The sequence below is a fragment of the Desmodus rotundus genome, chromosome 3 (assembly GCF_022682495.2).
Source record: "Desmodus rotundus isolate HL8 chromosome 3, HLdesRot8A.1, whole genome shotgun sequence".
Taxonomy (NCBI): domain Eukaryota; kingdom Metazoa; phylum Chordata; class Mammalia; order Chiroptera; family Phyllostomidae; genus Desmodus; species Desmodus rotundus.
In genome coordinates, this window is record NC_071389.1 from 127,573,844 (window position 1) to 127,590,887 (window position 17,044).

Here is a 17,044-nt window from a genome sequence, read left to right on the forward strand (position 1 = left end):
GGGGTCACGCTTGAGGAGTGGAAGAACATGGGGAGGCCCCCAGGAGATGGCTTTTCTCCGAGCCGCGGCTGGCTCGTTTCGGGCCTATACGTGGGCCGCGCATGCGCACTCAGGCTCCCAAGCACACACCTCCCTCCGCTCACCTGACCCACCCTTTAGAGGTCACAGCAGTTCCACAGGGTCCCTGGGCACCTGTCCGTGGACACAGGATTCCTCCCTGCCACCTAGAGGACCACGCGATTTCCCCTGGGGAACACTGTCCAGAAGCAATCCCAGCCTCGCACAGACACTGTACGCAGGATAGACTTGTGGACCAGGGGCCTGGGCGGGGAATTTTCCAGGGAACTCTCTAAAGGCCAGGTGCCCTCTGTCGCCCTGGGAGTGCCCACGCCTTCCCTTAACCCTGCAGGACACTATCATCCAGCAATAAGCAGCCCTCTGCCTCCACGGGGCTCAAACACCTGGGCCCATTGTGCGAGCACCTGGCGTACGTGCAGGCAAACCCGCAGACCCCTCTGGCCCGAACCCACCACTGCGAAGATCCCCCTTTTCTTCCATCCGTAAAGGGGTCCTCCTTGAGGAGTGGAGGAACATGGGGAGGCCCCCAGGAGATGGATTTTCTCCGAGCCGCGGCTGGCTCATTTCGGGCCTATAAGTGGGCCGCGCGTGCGCACTCAGGCTCCCCACCACAAGCCTCCCTCCGGTCACGGGACCCACCCTTGACGTGTCTCCTGAACCAACGTTGAGGGGTCACGTCACCCACCCCTGAGGGGTCTTGTGACCCACCCCACAGGGGTCACGTGACCCACCCCTGAGGGGTCACGTGACCCACCCCTGAGGGGTCTCGAGACCCACCCCTGAGGGGTCTCGTGACCCACCCCTGAGGGGTCACGTGACCCACCCCTGAGGGGTCACGTGACCCACCCTTGAGGGGTCTCGTGACCTACCCTTTTGGGGTCACGTGACCCACCCTTGAGGGGTCTCGTGACCCACCCTTGAGGGGTCACTGCAGTTTTATAGGGTCCCTGCGCACCTGTTCGGAGAAACAGCAGCCCTCCCTGCCACTCAGAGGACCGCACGATTTCCCTCAGGCCACACTGCCTAGCAGTACCTTCAGCCCCGCACAGACAGTGTGCTAAGGACAGACTTGGGTACCGGGGGCATGGGCGGGGGATTTCCCAAGGAACTCTCTAAGGGCCCGGTGCCCTGTGTGGCCCGGGGAGTGCCCATGCCGTTCCTTGACCCCGCAGGACACTTGCATCCAGCAATAAGCAGCCCTCTGCCTCCACGGGGCTCAAACACCTGGGCCCGGTGTGCGGGCACCTGGCGTACGTGGAGGCAAACCCGCAGACCCCTCTGGCGCGAACCCACCACTGCGAAGATCCCCCTTTTCTTCCATCCGTAAAGGGGTCATGCTTGAGGAGTGGAGGAACATGGGGAGGCCCCCAGGAGATGGCTTTTCTCCGAGCCGCGGCTGGCTCGTTTCGGGCTTATACGTGGGCCGCGCATGCGCACTCAGGCTCCCAGCACACACCTCCCTCGGCTCACCTGACCCACCCTTTAGAGGTCACAGCAGTTCCACAGGGTCCCTGGGCACCTGTCCGTGGACACAGGAGCCCTCCCTGCCACCTAGAGGACCACGCGATTTCCCCTGGGGAACACTGCCCAGAAGCAATCCCAGCCTCGCACAGACACTGTACTCAGGATAGACTTGTGGACCAGGGGCCTGGGCGGGGAATTTTCCAGGGTACTCTCTAAAGGCCAGGTGCCCTCTGTCCCCCTGGGAGTGCCCACGCCTTCCCTTAACCCTGCAGGACACTATCATCCAGCAATAAGCAGCCCTCTGCCTCCACGGGGCTCAAACACCTGGGCCCATTGTGCGAGCACCTGGCGTACGTGCAGGCAAACCCGCAGACCCCTCTGGCCCGAACCCACCACTGCGAAGATCCCCCTTTTCTTCCATCCGTAAAGGGGTCCTCCTTGAGGAGTGGAGGAACATGGGGAGGCCCCAGGAGATGGATTTTCTCCGAGCCGCTGCTGGCTCATTTCGGGCCTATAAGTGGGCCGCGCGTGCGCACTCAGGCTCCCCACCACAAGCCTCCCTCGGGTCACGGGACCCACCCTTGACGTGTCTCCTGAACCACCGTTGAGGGGTCACGTCACCCACCCCTGAGGGATCACGTGACCCACCCCTGAAGGGTCTTGTTACCCACCCCACAGGGGTCACGTGACCCACCCCACAGGGGTCACGTGACCCACCACTGAGGGGTCTCGTGACCCACCCCTGAGGGGTCACGTGACCCACCCCTGAGGGGTCTCGTGACCCACCCCTGAGGGTCACGTGACCCACCCTTGAGGGGTCTCGTGACCTACCCTTTTGGGGTCACGTGACCCACCCTTGAGGGGTCTCGTGACCCACCCTTGAGGGGTCACTGCAGTTTTACAGGGTCCCTGCGCACCTGTTCGGGGAAACAGCAGCCCTCCCTGCCACTCAGAGGACCGCACGATTTCCCACAGGCCACACTGCCTAGCAGTACCTTCAGCCCCGCACAGACAGTGTGCTAAGGACAGACTTGGGTACCGGGGGCATGGGAGGGGATTTCCCATGGAACTCTCTAAGGGCCCGGTGCCCTGTGTGGCCCGGGGAGTGCCCAAGCCGTTCCTTGACCCCGCAGGACACTTGCATCCAGCAATAAGCAGCCCTCTGCCTCCACGGGGCTCAAACACCTGGGCCCGGTGTGCGGGCACCTGGCGTACGTGGAGGCAAACCCGCAGACCCCTCTGGCCCGAACCCACCACTGCGAAGATCCCCCTTTTCTTCCATCCGTAAAGGGGTCACGCTTGAGGAGTGGAAGAACATGGGGAGGCCCCCAGGAGATGGCTTTTCTCCGAGCCGCGGCTGGCTCGTTTCGGGCCTATACGTGGGCCGCGCATGCGCACTCAGGCTCCCAAGCACACACCTCCCTCGGCTCACCTGACCCACCCTTTACAGGTCACAGCAGTTCCACAGGGTCCCTGGGCACGTGTCCGTGGACACAGGAGCCCTCCCTGCCACCTAGAGGACCACGCGATTTCCCCTGGGGAACACTGCCCAGAAGCACTCCCAGCCTCGCACACACACTGTACGCAGGATAGACTTGAGGACCAGGGGCCTGGGCGGGGAATTTTCCAGGGAACTCTCTAAAGGCCAGGTGCCCTCTGTCGCCCTGGGAGTGCCCACGCCTTCCCTTAACCCTGCAGGACACTATCATCCAGCAATAAGCATCCCTCTGCCTCCAGGGGGCTCAAACACCTGGGCCCATTGTGCGAGCACCTGGCGTAAGTGCAGGCAAACCCGCAGACCCCTCTGTCCCGAACCCACCACTGCGAAGATCCCCCTTTTCTTCCATCCGTAAAGGGGTCCTCCGTGAGGAGTGGAGGAACATGGGGAGGCCCCCAGGAGATGGCTTTTCTCCGAGCCGCGGCTGGCTCATTTAGGGCCTATAAGTGGGCCGCGCGTGCGCACTCAGGCTCCCCACCACAAGCCTCCCTCGGGTCACGGGACCCACCCATGTGGGGTCACATGACCCACCCTTCATAGGTCACGGGACCTACCCATGAGGGGTCACATGACCCACACTTGAGGGGTCACGTGACCCACCCATGAGGGGTCACCTGACCCACCTTGAGAGGTCACAGCAGTTTTACAGGGTCCCTGCGCACCTGTTCGGGGAAACAGAAGCCCTCCCTGCCACTCAGAGGACAGCGCGATTTCCCACAGGCCACACTGCCTAGCAGCACCCTCAGCCGCGCACAGACAGTGTGCTAAGGACAGACTTGGGTACCGGGGACATGGGCGGGGGATTTCCCATGGAACTCTCTAAAGGCCCGGTGCCCTGTGTGGCCCGGGGAGTGCCCATGCCGTTACTTGACCCCGCAGGACACTTGCATCCAGCAATAAGCAGCCCTCTGCCTCCACGGGGCTCAAAAACCTGGGCCCGGTGTCGAGCACCTGGCGTACGTGGAGGCAAACCCGCAGACCCCTCCGCCCCGTTCCTACCACTGCAAAGATCCCCCTGTTCTTCCATGCGTAAAGGGGTCCCACTTATCGCTTGGGAGAACATGGGGAGGCCCCATGAGATGGCTTTTTCCGAGCCGCGGCTGGCTGTTTTGTACCTATACGTGGGCCGCGCATACGGGCTCAGGCTCCCCACCACAAGTCTCCCTCAGGTCACAGGACCCACCCATGAGGGGTCACATGACCCACACATGAGGGGTCACATGACCCACCCCTGAGGGGTCTCGTGACCCACACTTGAGGGGTGACATGACCCACACTTGAGGGGTCACTTGACCCACCCATGAGGGGTCACGTGACCCACCCTTGAGGGGTCACGCAAGCCACTCTTGAGAGGTCACGTGACCCACCCCTGAGAGGTCACGGCAGTTTCACAGGGTCCCTGGGCACCTGTCCGTGGAAACAGAAGCCCTCCCTGCCACTCAGAGGACCACGAATTTTCCCCTAGGCCACATTGCCCAGCAGCACTCCCAGGCACGCACAGACAGTGTTCTAAGGACAGACTTGGGGACCGGGGGCTGGGCGGGGGATTTTCCAAGGGGCTCTCTAAGGGCCAGGCATCATCTCTCACTCGGTGAGTGCCCACGGCGTCCCTTGATCCCCGCAGGACACCTGATTCCCGCGATAAGCGGCCCTCCAACTCCATGGGGCTGGGACACCTGGGCCGGGTGTGCGAGCAACTGGCCTACGTGGAAGCAAACCAGCAGAACCCTCCGGCCCGAACCCACCACTGGGAAGATCCCCCTTTTCTTCCATCCGTAAAGTGGTCCTCCTTGAGGAGTGGAGGAACATGGGGAGGACCCCAGGAGATGGCTTTTGTCTGAGCCGCAGCTGGCTGGTTTCGGGCCAACACACGCGGCCGAGCAGGTCCAGGGAAGGCACCCCCACGACAAGCCTCCCTCGGGGCTCGTGCCCCACCCTTTAGAAATGAGGCCAGGTTCACAGTGTCTCTGGGCTCCTGTCCGGGGAACTGGAAGCCCTACCTGCCATCCAGACGACCGCTAGGCTTCCCGTGGACCACACTTCCCAGCAGATCTCCCAGCCCCGCAGAGGCAGGGCACCCAGGGATGACCTGGGGACCCCGGGCCGGGGCTGGGGGCCGCCCAGGGTTCCTCGCCGGGTGGAGCCGGCCCCAGCAGGCGCGCCAGACGTGCGGGGATCGGTTATCTCCTGGGGACTCAGGCCTGCGCCCCTCTGGGAAGGCTGAGACTCTTGCTTTGCCCTGAACTGCCCCACCCTGCCCTGAGGCCGGGAACTCGGACCCAGCGGCTTCCACTCTCTAATGTCTGATCTAAACTATGGGAGAAGGGACTGTGAACGCTGGGACCTGGGTGCCCCACAGCTCGAACGTCCCTCTCCGTGAAGGCAGCGGCGGCCTCGGGCCCTTGGTGTCCGCAAAAGGCATTCACCTGCGGCGAACCCTGGCCCGGCTGGGCAGGATCGGGCCCAGTGCTAAGAGCCAGGGGGGGCCACTGGAGCTGTTACAGAGCAGAGGGAGGGGGTGGTTCCTTCGCGATAAATTATTACAGAACGGATTCCCCCTTTCCGTCTCTGGAGGTTCCTTCCCCCACGCCCACCTGCTAGGTTCGCAATGCCCGCCGCCAGAGGAAAGAAGTCTCTCAATGCCAGAGACTGGTGAAAAGGAAAGGAATTGTTTATTTAAGAGGTACACAAACTTAGAATAATGACCTAATGTCTTCAAGAAGATACTAAAGTCCTCTAGAATACCCACAGATGCACAGTCCTTCCCTCTCCCTGTGCCCAGTCTGGGGTACCGTGTCTCAGGAAAAGATGTAGAAGTCCGTGATTCAGGCTCCTGGCACCATCAGCTGGGTGGCTGCTGCAATCTCCAGTTAATCCAAAGCCATGCGGCACCTTCTCATGGCCCACCAGCAAGAGTCCTTTCTCCCCTTTTCTTCCCGGCAAAGTCTCTCCTGCTGCCTAAGCCGAGTGGCAAGAAGCAGCACTCCAAAACCTCGTGGTCCTCTCTACTCTCCTTCAGAACCACGTGGTCCTTTTCCCCACTTCAGAACCACATGGACCTCTATCTATCTACTTGCTTCAGAGCCTCGTGGTTCACTCCTTCCTTCAGAGATGCATGGTCTCCTCCCCATTTACTTTGGGGCCACGTGGTCTCCTCTTTCCTTCCCCAAAACCTTTTGGTCCTCCCTACTACTTTGGAGCCGCGTGGTCTCTTCTTTCTATGGCTGCCGGGCCTAGGTTTAAATCCCAGTGCCCATCTTCCTTTGCAGCCCCATTTCCAACTCCTCCTACAGTCAGTTACACCTGCCAGCATCCCTGTATTCTTCCAGCTTTACTGGGCTGCCATAGTAAGTCTGGGCAGGTATGGCCCCATGGCATGGAGCCAATCATCTCCACGCTCTCACGCAGGCCCTGTAACCAGGGGGAGTTACTTCCCAGTCCCATCCTGGGTGGAATTTGGTCCCATCCCCCTGGCTCAAAGCATGGCCACAGCTACTTAACACATCCATGAAACCAGTTAAAGGTTATAGATATGTTAAATGACTGTGACAGGGGTTAGCTGCAAAGCTCTTGCTACCCAAAACAGCTCTGAATGGCCCTGTTCCATGTGTCCCATCCCCCTTGGCTCAGGCCTGTGGGGATGAGTACATCCTATATACATTTTTCTAATATTTCCTGGACACCCCGAGTCCTGGACCCCATTACAAATCCCTTCTTGGGGCCCTCCTCTTGGCTGCACCCTGCTTCACTCCCACCCGCTGCGTCCCAGGGCTGCTGCTGGGGCTCCTCCCAGCCCTTCCCTCCGCGGGGGGGTGGGACCGGTGGCTCCCCGGCTGCTCAGTGCCACCTACTCCGTCCCGAGCTGGGCTCCGCCGCGGGCTGCGAGCGCGCCATGAGCCTGAGGGGCTCGAGCCTTGGACCAGTTAGTTCGCAGGTGAGTGGCTGCGAAGCCGGCGCCCGCACCCCAGGGCGGGCAGGCTGGTGGCCGAGAGGGCTTGGCTCGCGCCACTGCCCAGCTCCCGGAGTAAACGGCGCTCACAGCGTCCGTGACCGCCGAGGAGATGAAGGCGGCCGGGAGTGGGTGCAGCCGGCGCCCCTCGGAATCCAGAGAGTGGACATCAGTTCCAAACATGAAAAGACGTGCTGAAGGTGAGGGTGGGGGCGCTGGGGGAGCACAGGGTCTGATGGGGGCGGCCGAAGCCGGAGCGCCCAACTCAGCCGCCCTCCCGCCGAGCCTGGAAGCCTCGGCCGAGGCACCAGACTGGACGGCCGCCTAAGCAGGCTCGGGGCGGAGCGTGGAGTGCTCGTACTGCCCGCGGTCGGTTGCGTCGCCTTCTTGAACCAGGCTGCATTGTTTGGGAGTTGAGGGCCGCTGCAGGCTCGGAAGGGGGCAGTCTAGGAGCGCTGACCTACCGTTTGCAGGGTCAGGGCCCTAGCCCTGCGACGTCCACTACCGCAGCCCGAGCTGGGGGCGGGACGCTGGGGGAATAGCGGGGAGACGGGGGGGGGGGGGGGGGGGGAGTAGGTGGTTGTGGGCGAGCAGGTTTCAGGAATATGTTAAATAGCTGTGGCTTTGCTTTGAGCCAGGGGGATGGGAATGACTTCAAGCCATGATGTAACTGGGAAGCACCTCCCCCTGGTTACAGAGCCTGTGTGAGAGGTTGGAGGTGATTGGCTCCATGCCATGGGCCACGCCTTCCTGGACATACCAAGGCAGCCCAGTAAAGCTGGAAGAATATGGGAATGCTGGCGGATGTAACTGATTGTGGGAGGAGTCGGAAATGGGGCTGCAGGTAAGAGTGATGTGGAGATTTAAACACAGGCCCCGCATCCTTACCAGGAGGACTATCCGGCCTTGGCCGAGTAGGCTGGGACCAGCGGCTTTGGGGTGCTCCGTTTTGCCAGGTGGCTTAGGCAGCAGGACAGACTTTGCTTGGAAAAAAAGGGGAGAAAGGACTCTTACTGGTGGACCATGAGAAGGTGCCACATGGCTCTGGATTAACTGGAGATAGTGGCGGGACACAGCAGATGGTACCGGAACCAAGGGGCTGCCTGAACCAAGGACTTCTACTTCTTTTCCTGAGATGCCGTATCCCAGATTGGGCAAAGGGGAGAAGGAAGGACTATGTGCGTTTGTGGGTATTCTAAAGAACTTTAGTATTTAAATGAAGGCATTAAGTCATTACTCTAAGTTTGTATAACTTTTAAATAAATAATTCCTTTCCTTTTCACCAATCTCTGGCATTGAGAGACGTCTTTCCTCTGGCACGGGCAAAGTAAACCTAGTAGGTCGGGGGGAACCCCCAAAGAAAAAGGGGGGTCCTTTCGGTAATAGTATATTGTTCACCCCGGCCCCAGTCTGTTCTGTATCAATAGCACCCCCACAGCCACCTCCCCCAGCTCAGCAGTGTTGGTCAGCACTCCCCCACCCCCACCGCAGACCTTGGCCTCTCCAGGTCACAATGCCAGGAGGCTGAGAGCAGCTCTTCTTCAGGCAGGAGAAGGGGCAGGGCCCCTGGGCATCTGTGTGGGGGTAGGGCGCTCTCTTTGAGGGTGCCTCCAAATTTCTGGATCCCTGAAGGATTTTCTGTAGTTTGGTTAAATGGCCATAAATACTACAGTTTCAGGATAATGCTAATATTAAATCTTGTTCCATTGTGGACATTAATAGTGGTTTTCAAACTGTATCCGTAGAGCTCTGGAATTCTATCCTCCAGGGTGGAGGGAGCCTGGGCAGATGGGGCTGTGGGTTCCCCACTGACACCAGTGGAAAAAGAGGGGCTGCTAAAATCATTGAAAACTGCAGCAACAAAATATCCACATGTTCCTTAAATTGCAGAATTGCAGTTTTAATGTATCTCCCAGTCATCTCCCCCTTCCAGAAGTAGCACAAAAATTCCTTGTTGGATCACGTGTTATGTTTAGATATTCACCATAGCAGAAACTCTCAGGGCCCCCTGTGCAGGTGGCCGCTAAGCTGGGTGGAGATGGGAGAGGGTCCTGGGCTCCTGGACACATGGCTTCCTGAGCACAGGCGGATGCAGTCAGCATCCAGGCTTCACCAGCCGGCTTCCTCTTCATGGAGAGTCCCTCCTCATAGCCAGGCTGCTGATGGTCCCTGAGGACCCCCAGAACCTTACCGCTGGGCAGGGCTGTCCCGCAGCCCAGCCCTGCCTGAGCAGCCTTTCTTCCCAGTCCAGGGAGCTCCCAAGGAAGTGGTGGACCCCTCCAATGGCCCGGCCCCTCTGTTGCAGTCCATCGCCAGGCTGAGGGCACTGGCAAGCCCACACTCCGGAGTGTCAGGGAGCACAAGGAAGAGAATAAGAAAGAGGAGGAGCAGGAGCAAGGTGAGGGGACTCTGCTGCACCGACTCCAGGAGGGCTCTGAGAAAATGCCGCCTCTTCCAACCACCACCAGACTCCAACAGGGTGCTCCTTGCCACCCATGTGTCAAAAGGCCAGCCCCCTGCTGTCCCTTGGGTGTTTGCTGGAAATCCTGGGTGGCCACCTTAACATCGTCTTCTCTGCTGCCTGGGCAATGGGCTCCTGCTGGGTTTTGGAGGCTGCTGAGTGGAACTTTCCTCTCTAAGCTGGTAGATGACAGAGCCTCATCCAGCTCCAAGTACAAAAGAGAATCTTCTCATACTCTGCCAGTTGCCTGAGGAACGGACAATGTCTCAGGTCGGGACCTGAGATATTTTAGAAACAGAGGACCCGGAGGGGTAGCTCGGTCCTGCTTCTCTAAGCCCCTGGGGCTACAGATTTCTTCCGCTGGGACGCTGGCATAAATGTAACACCTGGGCAAGAAGCAACACTCCTGCGCGTGAGTCCCCACTTGGCTTCTGAACTTTGCAGTGTGACCCGGGCAAACTCCCTGACCACTCTGGGAGCCTCACACACTGGGGCTGCTCGTTGGCACCCCTTCGTCTCACACGGTGGCTATGATGGTGTTACTCAAATGTTAACCATTTTCTATCAGTGCCCTGGTGCCGGATCCACTGACAGACTGAAGCTCCAGGAGCCCGTGGTGACCTGGTGGTGGCTGTGGAGAGGGCTGGGGGTGTCCGTAATGAAGGAAAGAAGACAAATGTGACTGAACCCTGAGGTTGTCACCCAGGAACAGGTTTCACACCTGGTCCCTTCGTCCTTCCTCACTGGTGGTGTCTCCGGTTGCAGTGACAGCCACAGGCCAAGGTGGGGCCTGATGTCACATCTCTCCAACACACTGGTCCTGAGGCGCACAGGTAGGTGGAGCACCGCTGCCTTCCAGGGAGCGGGGGTGCAGTGCACCGTGCACACTCTGCCTTTTCTTGTCTCTAAGTCTCCAGGGGCTTCTAAGTCTCTAGGAGCTGGGTGAACTGGTGCCCCAGAGCAACCTCCTCACCCTCCATCTTTTCCCTCCCAGGCATCTCTGGAAAAGGACCTGGGTCCAGGGCCAGTGAGGGACCAGGGAGGAGCCTGCGCTCTAATGTGAGACTCCATCCCACCTCTGCCTCCCCCACAGCAGCCACCTGGAGAGGAAGATGAAGATGACTGGGAAATTAGGGGCTCAGTGGCTCCTTCTCCCCAAACCCAGGCTGAGGCTCTTGCCCTCACATGGAAGCAGCTGGGATGGGCTCCTTAGCCTGCAGGTCTCTCAGCCCCTGCTGCCCTTGGAGCGGTGGGGATCCTGGAGGACCACCAGGGCTGTGGCTGGGCCCTCTTGAATAGCAGGGAGGCTGGCTCCTGAGGGGTGGGGAGGGGGCCCTGGCTCCATGCCCGTGAGCCACCCACCTCCTTCACTGGTGTGCTCCGCTCCTCCCTGAGACTCTGAGATACAGCAGTGCACGAATCAATAAAGAAATAGAAAGCAGAGCTGGGCATCAACTGACAGTGCACTTTTAATTAAAGAACTAGAGCCGTGCAGAATGCAAACGCCTCCACGCCAGGGCCTGTGCTCCTGCTCCCACTGGTCTCAGGCAATGGGGCCGGGTGCCCAGGGGACCAAGGCCCCTTTCTCTGGGGTCAGGGAGAGAAGAGGTGTAGTCAACAGGGGCAGTTGTTGCAGATGGGGGCTGGGGTATTCTCACACAGGAAAAAATGCCTGGCTGGCAGACACAGAGCATGTAAAAGTAGTCGTGCTGAAAGCCTAATGACCCTCGGTGTAGCTGCTGGTGTCAGGGGAAGAGGTTTCTCGAAGTCTGCCCAAGTGTTTGTGAAGGGGAGAGATGCTACAGACTTGCAGGACCTGGTACCCATCCAGGGGGATAAGGATGCTGCGCAGGGCCTGAACAGGCTAGGGAGCAGCCTAGAAGTAAAGAAGTGAGGCCAGCAGGTGGCGCAGCAGCACATAGGGCCCTGCTCCCAGTTCTCAGTGACCTCAGTGCCTGATTTCTCAGGGGTGGTGCTTAATCCCCAGATGGCAGTTGGATGAAGAAACCAGAAGCCCGAGGGCAGAGGAGCCCTGGACACCAGAGGTGCTGGGAATGTGGAACGTCCTTAATTTTGAGGAAAGGCCTGCTCCACCTCACTTCTGATGAAGTAGATGCTGAGAAACGAGCAGGGACAGAGACCCCGCAGTGGAAGGTGCAGCTTCCAAAGCCGCCCAGAAAGGCTGGCCAGGAAGCAGGGCAGGGAGCTCACTGGGCTGTGGTGAACAGGAGGAAAGATCCCAAGGATGGCAGGACCCAGTGTTCACGAGTAACCTAGTTTTCGCTTATTGGCCTCTGTGCCTATTCCTGGGTCCTGGTGGTCCAGTGATTCCAGAAGGGGTCTGGTCTGCATGCCAGACAAGTGTGGACGTCCCTCAGGAGAGGCCAGACTTCTCGTGATGAAACTGGGGAGACAGGGCAAGACTATGAAACACTAGATGGGGGTCTTGGTGGGGAGTTCTCCGGGAAGGAAAAGGCAGGACTGACCTTCCACAAAGCAGCGAAGACGGGGCCAAAGGTGGCTTTGACCTCCACACAGTCTCGGATCCAGGCGGGCAGTTTTGCCAGGATAGGTAGACAGGCATACCGCTGGTCCAGGAGCACTATGCTGGTGAACTCCTTCTGATGCCTGATGGCCCTGCCTGGATGGGAACTGGTCGGGGCTCTGATTAAACCTGCCTCCCTAACAGAGCACTGCTATTGTGTCCCTTTCCCTTCCTCAGCCCCCAGAATGGAGAGATGGCCAGTGAGAGACCCCATCCTGTCACCTCCCTCTTCCTCTCTCCCTCACTCCCTCCCCAACAATTCATCCTGATAGCTAGGAACAGTCCCAGGCTCACCTATAGACTGATTGACAGCCTTCATACACAGATTCTCCACCAAAGCCTTTCCTGGGGCGGGCTGACCTGGGGTTCGGGGCTGGGAACGGCAAAGGAGATGACCTATTAGAACTGTTTCTTGCCTCCTGCTTAGTGTCCTGAAAAAATGACACTCCTGGGGTGTGAGCAAGACCAGTAGCTTCTGGGGTGCAATGCCAGCAGCTGATAGGATGGATGATGTCACATGCAGCTCCAGAGGGCACAGAGGACACTGCCATCCCTCTGGGCAAGTGTACAGTGGCACACAGCAAGTGGTGGTGGGAAGTCCCAGCGTACCTTAGTCCTCAGGGCTACCGAGCTCTCCCTGCCCTCTCCTCTCGTCCTCCGAACACTGGAGGTACTCGCAAGGGTCTGATCCAGGTAGGCCATCTTCTCTCGGAGCTCTGGAGACTTGATGTTGGGGTAGGGCATGCCCACCATGACCACACACCTGGGGTGGAGGCACATGGGAAGGCCCAGGACAAGGGGCTGGGTCCTCACCCACACGTCACAACAGCTGGTCTTCCACTCCCGCAGTCAAGCTGTGCTCAGAGGCTCTACATGCGGATATAGAGATGTTTCCCAGAACAGGGTTTCGGGACGCCTGGCTCACAGGTCTGCTCCAGGACTTGTTTGCCAGCCTGTAGAGCCCCGGGGGCTTCCAGACTCCTCTGGTCGGTCCTCAGGGATTAGAAGTGGCAGGAGAAGCCCCCATGTGTGAGGCCCGACCATCTGGATTGATGTGCACGAGAAATCCCAGGAGGAACTCTGGGTTCGCTGTCCCCACAGTGGAAGGTCCCTCTGAGGGGTCGCTCACCTTTTTCCTGACAGCCAGGCGAGCCAGCAGGCCACTCTTGTCCCAGTGGGCATGGACCTGGTGTTGGTACTCATAGGAGGGGAAGAAGCAGATCACCCCTCCGGGGACCACATTGCAAAAGTTACAGAGGATGCGACCTATCTCATCCATCTAAGAAAAGACAGGGGCCCTCCAGGAGGCCACTCCTGATGCCACGCCCCCCAAAGGCTCCTAACCTTAGTGCTCAGAGCCAAGTAGAGAGACCACAGGTGAATGCAGTGAGGGAGGCCTGCAGCTGGGTAACACCCCCCGGCTGGGAATAAGATTGGAACATGCCACCCTCCCTACCGAACATACCCAAGGGACGGTCCTGGTGACTGGCGGCATCTGATACACACCGCCGCGAGAGCACAGCAGAGCTGCACTGCTGTGGGCGTGTGCCAAGGCCGCCCAACCCCAGCTCCCCATGTCCTGTGGGCAACTTGGGATTAAGCACCGTCTGTGACAGATCGGGCACTGAAAACCCGAGGTATGCCACTAGAGAAGTGCCCCCGCACCTGTATCCCTGCCAGGCAAGGAGCCACTATAACCAAGTGACAAGAGAAGCAAAGGGAATGAGCCACTTTCTCATGAGTGAGCTTCATCCTATGGGGATGGCTGGAGGCGTCAGGAAAACTTACTTAGCAGCCCAAGGGGTGAGGGGTGCGGAGAAACTCAGACCTTCCTCGATAAACATCTAGATACTATTCATCCTGTGACAGTTCTGGATTGGCGAGCGTGCCCCCGAACCCAGAAATCTCCCTCCCACCCCAGCAAAGGTAGCGGTGAAGCTGGCTGGCTGGTACTGACCATGTGAGGCAGCTCTCTCTTCAGGTATGTGAATTCCAGCTGCTGGTTGGAGGGCCCAGTGCAGATGACCAGGGGCAGGATGTTGTCTGGAGGGATCACGTGACCTGTGGAGGCCCAGGGAGGGTCTGAACACCGGAGGTGCAGACTTCTGCAGGGCAGATGCCATAAGGAGCACTGCCCAACTGGCGTCTTCCAGACTAGGGGCGGCTATTTTAAATGCTCTCTCACCCATCCTGTTTCCATAGTAAAACAGTGATGCTCAGGCCTCTCCCATTAGGTGGAGGGACACAGACAGCTGGCAACCCGTGGTCCCCTCAGTGCCTTAGGCCTGCTAACAGCATACGGCTCAATTCTAACACAGCCCATGGCGTGACTATGTGGGCCACTCCACCCTGGACACGGATCCTCACCGCAGGAAAACTCCACCAGTCGCTCAGCTGCCACCCCAGCACATGCCAGCAGCTGCTCCCGAAAGTCAGACACCTGAAGACCACAACATCAAGGCTCTGTGACCTCCCAGGGGTCCAGGGACAGGGACCTCAGGTCTAGCAAACAGGGGCCTTGGCGGGGAGGGGAAGAGAAAATCACTTGGAAAGACAGAAGTCAGGGCCGGGAGGCAGCAAGGACCTAGGAACAGAGGAGAGGTCAAACAAAAGGCTGATAAAGAATTGGCAAACACGAAAAAACAGTTTAATGACGCCGGTGTTGGCAGTCTCATTTAAACTACTCGCGGCAATGGCAAAGGGAATTCGGCAAATTTGGCAGTGAGTCTCAGCTCTGGATGTGCAACAAAATCAGAGTGGGAATTTAAAATATATATACATATATATAATATGTATACATATGTATGTATGTATGCACACACACATGCATACATACACACGTACAAACACACATGGCCAGACCCCAGCCCAAACTATTGAATAAAAATCTCTAAGGGGAGGAATAGGCTTTTGTATTTTGTATTTAAAGAGCTCCATCCAGATTTTTCACCTATCAAATGGGCACAAACCCTAAAGTTGGACCACTCTAGAGAAACTGGCATCTTACACTCTGGGTGGGATACAGAATGGTGCTGCTCCAGGCCGAGGGCATCTGGACAACATTTAACAAATGAGGTACATTTTTACTTTTTAAGCCAGCAACCCCACATTCAGGAGTCTCCCCTGAAGATAGAGCTCAACAAATGAAATAACACCTGCGCAAGGGTATTTCCTGTGAAGTCACTTGTGAGAGCAGGACCGCCTTCCCACAGGGACTGGTCCCCTGAGCTGTGCTACACCCGCCCAACAGAAAACTGCGCAGCCCAGCACAGGACTGTGGCCCTCTCCACCCCTGTGTACTGGTGTGGAGGCACTGCCAGAACGTACCAGCACAGAAAAACAGATTCTGCCGCCTTTGAGGTAAGTAAAAAAGAAAAGGGAGAAAAAGGACATACATCTGCTTATTTTTGTGAAAACATCACATGAAACAGTGGGAAGATAGAGCAGCAGCTAATAAAACATGCTCATCACCTACAGGAATGGGGAACAGGTTGGACAGGGGTGGAAGTGAGACTTGCTGAAACTTTTTCTAGTTTCAACTTTGGAACCACACACGTTTTCATCTTCTAAAAACAGAATGAAGTCAACAAAAAAAGCAAACTCTGAAACTGAAAACAGACTGCAACAAAGAAAGCCTGATACCAAGTGAGTTCATGTCCTTTTTTAAAAAGATCTTATTTATTTATGTTTAGACAGAGAGGAAGGGAGTGAGAGAGATAGGGAGAGAAACATCAGTGTGTGGCTGCCTCTTGGGTGCCCCCTACTGGAGACCTGGCCTGCAACCCAGGAATGCGCCCTGACCAGGAATCAAACCAGCAGTTTGCAGGCTGGTGCTCAATCCACTGAGCCACACCAGCCAGGGCTTCATATCCTATTTTTTTTAAATCCTCAACTAAGGACTTGCTTATTGATTTTAAAGAGTGGGGAAGGGAGGTAGAGAGAGAGGGGGAGAAAAACATCGATCGGTGGTATCTCATATGTGTCCCGACTGGGGACCAAACCTGCAACCTTTTGTTTTACAGGATGACACTCCAAACACCTGAGCCACACTGTCCAGGGCCTGACTTCATATCAATAGTGGCCATAACCTTTCCCACAGAATGTATTTCGACTCTGACCTAGAATGAACGAGATGTGGCTTCAGGTGTTTTCTTGAGCCTCATTAAGAATCCATGAAGATGCTTATGTTGCCAAAGGTTGCTAATGAGGATATTTCTTGAAGATTAAGATTGAAAACAACCTCAGAGATAAATAAGGTTGTCAACAGGAATTTGAATAGTGTAGTCAATTGTATTATTACTCTTGGTCATATGACTTGCCCTGGTGAATGGTTTGTGAGCAGATGTGACATATGCTAACTGCTTTAAATCCATGTGCAATATTCAGGTCAGTCTTAGTCTTGTGCTGGCTGCCGTGAGACAGGCATGCTCCACACAGGGTCTCTGAATAAGAAAATACAGGGAGCCGACCTAAAGTGACCTTTACTCTGAAACAGTTTCTGCAGCAGCTGACCTGATGCTACTAACATGAAATAAAGGAAAACATAAATATTGTTCTAATACAGATAGACCTGCAGACCACAGGGCAGAGGAGGGGCTGAGGGAGGCGACCGCCTGAGGCAGGGGCAGCATCACGTTGCCCTGCTGACCAAGCTAGTGGGCAAGTGAGGACAGATACGCGCCCACCCCCACTGAGACAAAGACTCGGTGCTGAAGGAGGTCATTGGACTGAGCATGAGAAAAGTTAGTGAGGTGATTGGCTAGGGGAAAAGCCCTCCTACTCCCTTCTGATCCCTGGGGAGGGTGTGACAGAGGACACAGCCACTGTGACTATAGAAGGTCAATATGGCGGCAAGAGGAGATCCTGTCTTGTCAGTCGAGCCTGGGAAAAGAACAAGATTGCCTAGAGAGACTGGACCTTCTCAGAGTGTTTGGTAGTGTGGGCTGGGAGACTTAAACTGAGGGAAGGGAGAAATGTGGTCACTTTCTCATACCCACTTCATGGACATAATGGACAGTGGGCTTCTGCTATCTTTTTGCCGTGGAAGCC

General features: G+C 57.3%; 2 long non-coding RNA genes across 2 annotated transcripts; one reads left to right on the forward strand and one right to left on the reverse strand.

The window, feature by feature from the left end:
- Window positions 1-9,241: 9,241 nt before the first annotated feature.
- Window positions 9,242-11,224, forward strand: LOC123478638 (uncharacterized). The gene is made up of 3 exons (XR_006653911.3): window positions 9,242-9,387; window positions 10,019-10,283; window positions 10,445-11,224. It is a non-coding gene; the product is annotated as an uncharacterized lncRNA (long non-coding RNA).
- Window positions 11,225-13,242: 2,018 nt separating this feature from the next.
- Window positions 13,243-14,479, reverse strand: LOC112322131 (uncharacterized). Its single transcript, XR_002976613.3, has 3 exons — window positions 14,363-14,479; window positions 13,953-14,056; window positions 13,243-13,274 (listed from the first exon to the last, which is right to left on the reverse strand). It is a non-coding gene; the product is annotated as an uncharacterized lncRNA (long non-coding RNA).
- Between the last annotated feature and the right edge of the window lie 2,565 nt (window positions 14,480-17,044).